General features: G+C 50.3%; 2 non-coding genes across 2 annotated transcripts; both read left to right on the plus strand.

The window, feature by feature from the left end:
* The first annotated feature begins 945 nt into the window (after window positions 1-945).
* On the plus strand, window positions 946-1,017 carry Trnap-cgg (transfer RNA proline (anticodon CGG)). Its single transcript has one exon. It is a non-coding gene; the product is annotated as a tRNA-Pro (tRNA).
* Window positions 1,018-2,073: 1,056 nt separating this feature from the next.
* Trnap-agg (transfer RNA proline (anticodon AGG)) lies at window positions 2,074-2,145 on the plus strand. Its single transcript has one exon. It is a non-coding gene; the product is annotated as a tRNA-Pro (tRNA).
* The last annotated feature ends 7,090 nt before the right edge of the window (window positions 2,146-9,235 follow it).

Genomic DNA, 9,235 nt, shown 5'->3' on the forward strand with positions numbered 1-9,235 from the left:
GCCCACTGATGAGAAAGCGAAATAATTGTTATTTTTAGAATCATCTGCTCGCGCGTGTAGCAGTCCGTTATAAGCTATCGAGAGCAGTATATGCGCAAGGGCGGCTCGTTAGTCTAGGGGTATGCTTCTCGCTTCGGGTGCGAGAGATCCCGGGTAGAAATCCCGGACGACCCCTTTATTGTTTTCTCTTAGCATGTAGCTTTTCCGTCTGAGAACAGCGCTAAAGGGTCGGAACTTCCTTTCTTTGAGCAACGTTGGTCGTTCTGGATGCTGTAACTAGGGCCCACTGATGAGAAAGCGAAATAATTGTTATTTTTAGAATCATCTGCTCGCGCGTGTAGCAGTCCGTTATAAGCTATCGAGAGCAGTACATGCGCAAGGGCGGCTCGTTAGTCTAGGGGTATGCTTCTCGCTTCGGGTGCGAGAGATCCCGGGTAGAAATCCCGGACGACCCCTTTATTGTTTTCTCTTAGCATGTAGCTTTTCCGTCTGAGAACAGCGCTAAAGGGTCGGAACTTCCTTTCTTTGAGCAACGTTGGTCGTTCTGGATGCTGTAACTAGGGCCCACTGATGAGAAAGCAAAATAATTGTTATTTTTAGAATCATCTGCTCGCGCGTGTAGCAGTCCGTTATAAGCTATCGAGAGCAGTACATGCGCAAGGGCGGCTCGTTAGTCTAGGGGTATGCTTCTCGCTTCGGGTGCGAGAGATCCCGGGTAGAAATCCCGGACGACCCCTTTATTGTTTTCTCTTAGCATGTAGCTTTTCCGTCTGAGAACAGCGCTAAAGGGTCGGAACTTCCTTTCTTTGAGCAACGTTGGTCGTTCTGGATGCTGTAACTAGGGCCCACTGATGAGAAAGCAAAATAATTGTTATTTTTAGAATCATCTGCTCGCGCGTGTAGCAGTCCGTTATAAGCTATCGAGAGCAGTACATGCGCAAGGGCGGCTCGTTAGTCTAGGGGTATGATTCTCGCTTCGGGTGCGAGAGGTCCCGTGTTCAAATCCCGGACGAGCCCCTTTTTTGTTTTCTCTTAGCAGGTAGCTATTCCATGTGAGGACAGCGCTAACGGGTCGTAACTTCCTTTCTTTGAGCAACGTTAGTCGTTCTGGTTGCTGTAACTAGGGTCCACTCATGAGAAAACGGAATAATTAGCAGTTTTAGAATCATCTGCTCGCGCGTGTGGTACTCCCTTATAAGCTATCGAGAGCAGTTCATGCGCAAGGCCGGCTCGTTGGTCTATGGGTATGATTCTCGCTTAGGGTGCGAGAGGTCCCGAGTTCAAATTGCGGACGAGCCCCTTTTTTGTTTTCTCTTAGCAGCTAGCTATTCCATGTGAGGACAGCGCTAACGGGTCGTAACTTCCTTTTATTGCGATAGCAATTATATGGACACTCAAAAGCAGATTTCTGCCGTCGGCGTCGCCGTCGCCGTCGCCGTCGCCGTCGCCGTGAGGTTCCGTATGACGTCATTTGGAGATGAAATCGTCGCCGCGCGCCGAACGCTGTATGTGCGAGTGAAAGGGCGCGAGGGGCGCGTCTTTCACGGGGAGTGAACGCACGGCGGAGAACAAACGCGCGTTCTGCGCCGTGCTCGCTTAAGGGCTGCAGAAGTAGGCGTCTCTTTTCTCCTTTACAATCACCATATATGTAGAGCAAACGCGCCTTCTTCGGACGCGCGAGAGGCCGTGGGGGAGGGGGAGGGAAGGGAGGCGACGTTTAGCTGCGGCACCAAGTGCCTATTTACATCAGAGGCTCCAGCAACAGTCACCAACGCCGCACGCATTTTGAGCTAACGCGGGCAAAACGCCGATGGCGTCGACAACAGTTCTGCGTGTTGTTGCTACCAAAGCCGCTCACCTTACTTCGTATGACATTGCTGTGTTGCTATCGCATTCATTGCTTCGCCCTTAGGGCGAAACTGTGACATTTTTCTTTGAGCAACGTTAGTCGTTCTGGTTGCTGTAACTAGGGTCCACTCATGAGAAAACGGAATAATTAGCATTTTTAGAATCATCTGCTCGCGCGTGTGGTACTCCCTTATAAGCTATCGAGAGCAGTTCATGCGCAAGGCCGGCTCGTTGGTCTATGGGTATGATTCTCGCTTAGGGTGCGAGAGGTCCCGGGTTCAAATCCCGGACGAGCCCGCTTCTGTTTTTCTTTCCTTTTGGCACAGTTACCAGCACTGAACCGTCGTGAGCGCTCTGTTAGACAAGTTTCTGCTCCACCAGGCTCGACGACCGGTTTCTTAACAAGAGTAACGGGGCTCTTCATTCTTTGTTGTTGCAGCAAGGCACTGAAAACTGTGATGAGTACGTTACTTTCTCACACATAAGCATCGGTGGCTCGTTGGTCTACAGTCTGCTTCCGGCAGCCGCGTTGATCGGATCGTGGAATCATGGCCTCAAGTGGGGCGGCGATAGCGGTCACTTTTGGCCGCGAAAACAGGTACAGCAGAGACGAAGAATTGTAATACCAGTTTATTTTGCCTCAACTGCCAAAACGACGAATAGTGAATAACACCGTGTTTCGGCATGGTGATGTACGAGCGAGGCCTTACAAGGTCGATGATTTTAGGAATTCCCTTACGCCTACGAGCCTGCTGCCGGAAATTCTGTGCCTCGGGGCCTACCAAGTTAATCATGTGTGGGCGGTGACCCTCAGCGACACAGCTGCAACAAAGCGCCTGCTGGCCTTGAAGGTACTTCAGGTGAAAGGGCGGTGATGTGTGATCGGCGACCCTCTCTGAGTCTGAGTGAGCGCTGCGGAGGCAGAGGAGCTAGCGATAGCGTTAGCCATCACGACGAGACCGCACTGGGATAGCGTCATAGTTCTGACTGACTCTCAGACGGCCTGCAGAAATTATTCCAGGGCCAAAATTTCCAGGGCCGCACATAGCATTTTGAATGGAGTGCACCAGTTGCCACCATACATTGAAATCGTGTGGACTCCGGGACATGAGTCCTTACGCGGCAATCGGCAGGCACACGCCTACGCCCGAGCGCATGCACACCGGGAGCCGCGAGATGACCGCGCCGAGCAGTTACAACCAGAGCCCATACCATTAACCTACACGGACATCCTACAACACTATCGGCTTTCACGAAGAACACTACCCCCACTGCATAATGCTCTGACGCGAGAGGAAGCAGTAATATGGCGAAAACTCCAAACAAACACATATCTACATTTGAGTTTTTACCATGCCATACACCCTGCGCTGTATTCTTTTAAATTTCCACACTGCGATCAATGTGCAACGCTTCACCACATGGTACGGGCTTGCGCAAACACACCACAGCTCACACCCATAACACACCCCACCACACGCCAATGGGAGGCAGCGCTGCCCAGCTCCGACTCGACGGACCAGCTCAACCTTGTCTACCAAGCGAGAAGGGCAGAGCAGCTAAGGCCGCTGGACTCCTGCACCGAGGGGACCACCCACTTCAGAGCGGGGGAGCTACCTACGCTCTCGTGCTCTTTTGATTAAAGTTTATTCTCTCTCTCTCTCGGGACCCTCAGGTGATGCTCAGGCTTCACTCGCTGCTGCACGGTGTGGCCGAGGAAGACGTCCGGACTGCATTTGCGGCCTTCGGCAAGGTGGAAGAGGGGAGCCGAGAGAAGTGGCGTGTTCAAGACACCTTGGACAGGCCAAATGTTCCACCACAAGAAATGTTCCACCACGAGGACTGTTGTTCTCAAGCTGAAGAGCGGCCTGAAAGTGGAAGATATTCCTCACCAGATGCCTGTTTCCGGAGAGTTGGCCTTGGTGGTGGTACCCGGCCGGCCGATGCAGTGCCTCCGCTGCCAAGGCACTGGGCACGTCCGGCGGGAGTGCAAGGAGTCGCGCTGCTCCCGGTGCCGACGTTACGGGCACACCGACTGCGTCGAGACCTACGCTTCCGCGACCGGCCCAGCCACGAGTCCAGAGGCAGCAGAACACGTCATGGATGTGGTCGAGACCGAAGACGCTGCTAAGGGAGCCGGAGACCTTGTGCACCCAGCGACAAGTGCTGGGACGTTACTGGAAGGCGTTGACGCCAAGGGAATTGAAACTACAGAGCAAGTGAATGCGCCCGCACGGGTCGACACGGAAGCTGTCCCTTTAAACGAAGGCGTAAGTGAAGACGAACGAGACGACGACGATGCAGCAATGCAACAGGGCGAGGCCGCTAACGACGGTGACCAGGCTGCTAATCTCGGTGCCACATTCAAGCGCCCCCGTGACGAGGCCGGGGTCAAGGACAACGTGGCAACCAGCTCCAGTGAATGGCCGCCGTCGAAATCGCCTTTTGTGAGGCGGTCGGGCTTTAAAGCAAAGCCGAACGTTTCGTCCGACAGAAGGCCTGGGGAAAAAGCCCAGCAGACAAACAACGCCGAGAAACCGGGCGGTCCCGGAGGCGGCTAGCCGAGGGCTGGTCGTGAAGGGTAAGCACTATGCTCCGGGCCTGCCTCATTCTCTAGTTCAGCATGGCTTCTATTCCGTCACTCAGTATTGTAACTCTAAACGTTAGAGGGCTGGCGGCTAGGTGTAGGCAGAGTCAAGTCCTACGGTTGGCCACTGACCAAGACATAGACGTTCTAGCTGTCCAGGAGACCAAGGTAGACGGGGAGGAGGAGACCGGGAGCATGGTGAGGCGTTTCACGACCAGATATTTTGCGGTGGTGAGCCACGCGGTAGGTACGTCCGCTGGATGCATCCTGTTTATTAAGAAGTTACCCCACCGTGTGGGTGAAAGTGTATTTTCATGTCAATCGGGAAGGACTATTATTTGCGATTTTTTTTGGAGTTGAATTCCGAGTTATATGCATATATGCGCCAAATGTTGTAGAAAAGCGTGCTTTATTTTTTTTCCAATCTTTTTCTGTATATTAGCCGTGATAAGTGCATGCTTTTGCTGGGGGATCTCAACTGTGTTTTGAGGGCTCGGGATCGATCCAATATTGCCGGTATTCGCGACAAAAGCAGTCATATATTGTCTAAGCTGATTAGTGAAAGTGAACTATAGACGATGTATGCGAGTGTCTGGAGGTGGAGCGGGAGGTGATGTATACACGATTTCAAGGCAGTAGTCATGCACGGTTAGACCGCTTGTACATGTCAGAAGACATGATTCCAATGTGCCAAAGTTATTCTGTCGCACTTGTGTCGTTCTCAGATCACAGCTTGGTGAAGTGTCACATCGGTATGAAGAAGAAGGAAGCATCTTTTAACTGGGACCTATGGAAAATGAATGCCTTACTACAAAAAGAAGAGCCATTTGTAGAGGCAATACATGAGGGCGTTATGGAAGTATGCGATGAAAGTACTGAAACAATAGCAGAGAAATGGGAATGGTTCAAACAAAAGGTAAAAATGAAAGCAATAGAAAGGTCGAGCTGCTTAAATTTTGAGAGGGAAATGAAAGAAACAGACTTATGAAAGATACTTAAGCAGCTTTTAGCGCTTGAGTGCAAAGGGCCAGGGGCGTATAAACAAGATATGCGAACCATAAAAGAAAAATTGAGCAGTTGGACAAAGAACGCTATCAAGGTGCGATTGTGCGCGCACGAGCAAATGCATTAGTAACGGGGAGACGCCCACCAAAAGGGCGCTTGAACTTGAAAAAGCCCATGGAAGACGTATTCGATCATGTCGATAAGATCTCTTAGAACGGCACCCTTGTCGACGATAATAAGAGCATAGGCCGAGCGTTTTTACAGTATTACCAGTCGCTGTTTGCATTTCAAGAAGCCAATGTAGAAGAGATTAAAAAGATGTTTTTCGGTCGCATGCCGCGATTAAGCGACCAGAAAGACCGAGTAGAAGGGAAAATTACAGAAGAGGAAGTCGAGAAGGCAATTAATGACTTGAACAGTGGGAAATCACCTGGACCTGACGGTCTCAGTGCGTGTCTTTATAAAGCTTTTAAGAAATAACTGTCGCTCTTGTTAGGAGACCTGTTTAACGAAGCGTATGCGAACAAAACTTTGCCGCCTTCTTTAGGTAAAGCGCATACCATCTTGATACCTAAGAGCGACAAAGCGGAGAAACTTATGGTCGTGACGTCTTATAGGCCGGTATCTTTAACCAATGTCGATTATAATATTTTCATGGAGGTTTTGGCAGCCAGACTTCAAAGCGTCATCAAAGAAATAGTCGCAGACCACCAAACGTGTGGGATCAAAGGGAGTTCAATTTTTTCGAATATTCACACGATGCGGTGCGTGCTCGAGTGCTGTGACATCACTTACGATGGCGTTGCAGCGCTTCAGCTGGAGCTAGAGAAAGCGTTTGACTGTGTTTCCCATGATATCTTGTTTGCCATTCTGGATCACGTTAATGTAGGTGCCATCATTACTGAGGGAGTGGCGTTGGCGTATCAGAACTGCACAACACGCTTAATTGTGAATAAATAATTGGGGGCCCCCATTACCGTCATGCGTTCTGTACGTCAAGGCTGCCCCCTCAGTGCTCTTTTGTTTGCGATTTACATAGAAACGATGTGTTTGGCGATAATTGAGAATGATCAAGTACGCGGTTGTAGCTTGGCAGCCACAGAAGTCAAGCTCCTGGCATATGCAGATGATATCGCCGTGTGTTCTACAAACAGAGAAAGTGTAACGGAAACAATACGCGTTGTGAAACAGTTTTCTGATGTGACGGGCAGTAAAGTGAACTCGGGTAAGTCCCTCGGTTTGTGGCACGGAGAGTGGTCTTCAGCCCCAGACAACTTTGCGAATGTGAGCTGGGTGAAAATCCGCACCAAGTATCTCGGTGTTCCCATGGACAGTTACAAACATAGCGAGGGATACTGGACGAACCAAATAAAAGAAACAAGAGAAAAAGCAGACAGGTGGAAAGGCATCAACCTGTCCATTTTCGCAAGGGCAACCGTATGTAATATGTTTTTCATTACGAAGTTGTGGTACGTCATGCAGACGTTGTTTTGTTCAAGGGTAAACGTGCAAAGGTTCCGCAGAGTGTTCGCCGTTTTCAACTGGGACTCCAACTGGGAAAGATGTAGCCGAACAGATCTGTTCAGGCGGGTGAAGGAAGGTGGCCTGGGCTTGGCGCATCTTTTTGTACGACAGCTTGTCAATAGATTTTTGTTTTTTCGAGGTGTGCGTGATCCATTTTTGCGTACGGTATTACAGCTCAGGTTAAGAGCCGCTTTGCCGGCACTTATTGTTAGTACCGATAGAATGCCGGGAACAATTCGCGGCTATTTTAAAGAAGTTGTCGATAGTGTGCGCTTTCTTTCAGCGCGTTTTTCTTTCGATTATCTATGTGACGTGAAAAGAAAGACATTATATAAAGATGTATGCGACATTGTATTTCCCGTGCCATTGTACAGAGCGGTATACATTGGAGGACCAGGACAGGATGTCCTTAAACGGGTGAAAAGAATGCAGGTGCCTACGGGAAAAAAACATTCTTTGTTAGGCTACACACAGAAACACTGTCAGTGAAGACATTCATGGAAGAACGCGGCTTCCTTGTACCATGGGGACCACACTGCTTGATTTGCAAGCAACCTGAAACCGTAGATAATGTTTTTGCATTGCTGGGAAGTGGTGTACTTCTGGGACGTCCTAAAACGGACAATCAAGAAGGAGTTTTCGTTGAATCCCCTTGGGATCAGGTACTTACCGATTCAGAATGAGGACGGGGTTCCATACGACTTAATAATGCTCAATGGCCTCCACTGTTTATGGCGGGCACGAATGGCTGGGTACCATTGCGACCCAGACGCTAGACCTGCTCGTATTTATATTCGGGAAAGTATGTCTCGCTTCATTGAAATAAAGAAAACACAAGATTGTGTACCCGATTGGCTGTCGAGCATAGAACCTCTGGCAGCACTAAAAGAATTTTAGTTCAACAACGCCAGTCCATGTTGGACTGATGGCTTTCATGTTTTTCAGTATCTTCTGTAGTTGTTCTTTTTGTGATTTTTCCATACTGTGTGCTCTGTACATTGTCAAATACCGGAAATAAATTAAAAAAGCGGCTCGTTGGTCTATGGATTCTACTTCCGGCTACAGTTCGGTACGGACGTTGAATGTCGCGCTCCGTAGGGTCGGTGTTCGCGGCTATGCCAAGCCGCGGAAACAGGATGCCTGAAACCGTCGAACAGGATTACCACGTTGTTTTGCCGCCTCTGCCAACAGGTTCGTGTGTTTTAAACCCTGTTTTTCTTCACGGCGATGTGAAAGCGAGGCCTTTTCGTGTCGAAGATTTTTGCGACACGTTGGCTCATCTGGAATTGCTCCCTGAGGTGGTCGCCTTGGGGGCTTTTCAGATGAACCACGTCTGGACCGTGACGTTCGAGAGTGCAGAGGCGACGAAGAAGATGCTGAAGCATGCGGAAGTTCAAGTCAAGGAACGACGCTGGTTGGTTGTGGATTCACATAACCGGGACGTGCGCATAAAGCTGCACTGGTTACTGCACAATGTGCAAGACGAAGACGCACATGCGACGTTTGCTCCATACGGGAAAGTCTCCGACATCCAGAAAGAACGCTGGCGAGTACAAGGCATCACGGACAAGGGGTCGTCAATGCGTACGGTGGCCCTAAAACTCAAACCTGGCTTAACAATTGATGACCTACCGCATCAGCTACGAATATCAGGCATAATGGCGCTAGTGGTCGTGCCAGGTCGTGCCCCCCTGTGTCTTCGATGCAACCGTACGGGGCACATCAGGCGTGAGTGCCGCGTTGTTCTTTGTGTCGACGGTTCGACCACAAAGAAAGTCAATGCGTACGCACGTACGCAAACGTAGGAGGCCACCGAAAAGTGAAGAAATTGTCAAGGAGCACCTTATGGACGAAGTTGACGCGGAGGAAATTGTCAATGCATCTGGACCATCTTTGACGCCCCCTTCGAAAAACGACTCGGCGGTAACGACGGCGGAACACGATCCAAAGCAGATCGCGAGTGAAGCCATGGCGACATCAGGCGCGCCTACACCTGCTAAAGATGCTGAAACGAACAACGACGCAAGTGCAGGCAAGAAACCGTCCGTAACTACTTCACAGGATGATGCATGCCTCATGGACACTACGGAAAGCAGCAAAGCGGCGGAAGCGGCCAAGAGAGCGCACAAAGAAAGTGCCGGCGGGGACCAACAGTCGAGCACTCCAACCGCGAGCGAACCACCTGTGAAGACAGCAACTGTCCGGAGGCCTACCTTTCGACCGGCGCCAAACATACCGCCGGACAGAAAAGTGTCAGGGACACCTCCGACC

Source organism: Dermacentor silvarum, chromosome 7, assembly GCF_013339745.2.
Source record: "Dermacentor silvarum isolate Dsil-2018 chromosome 7, BIME_Dsil_1.4, whole genome shotgun sequence".
Lineage (NCBI taxonomy): Eukaryota > Metazoa > Arthropoda > Arachnida > Ixodida > Ixodidae > Dermacentor > Dermacentor silvarum.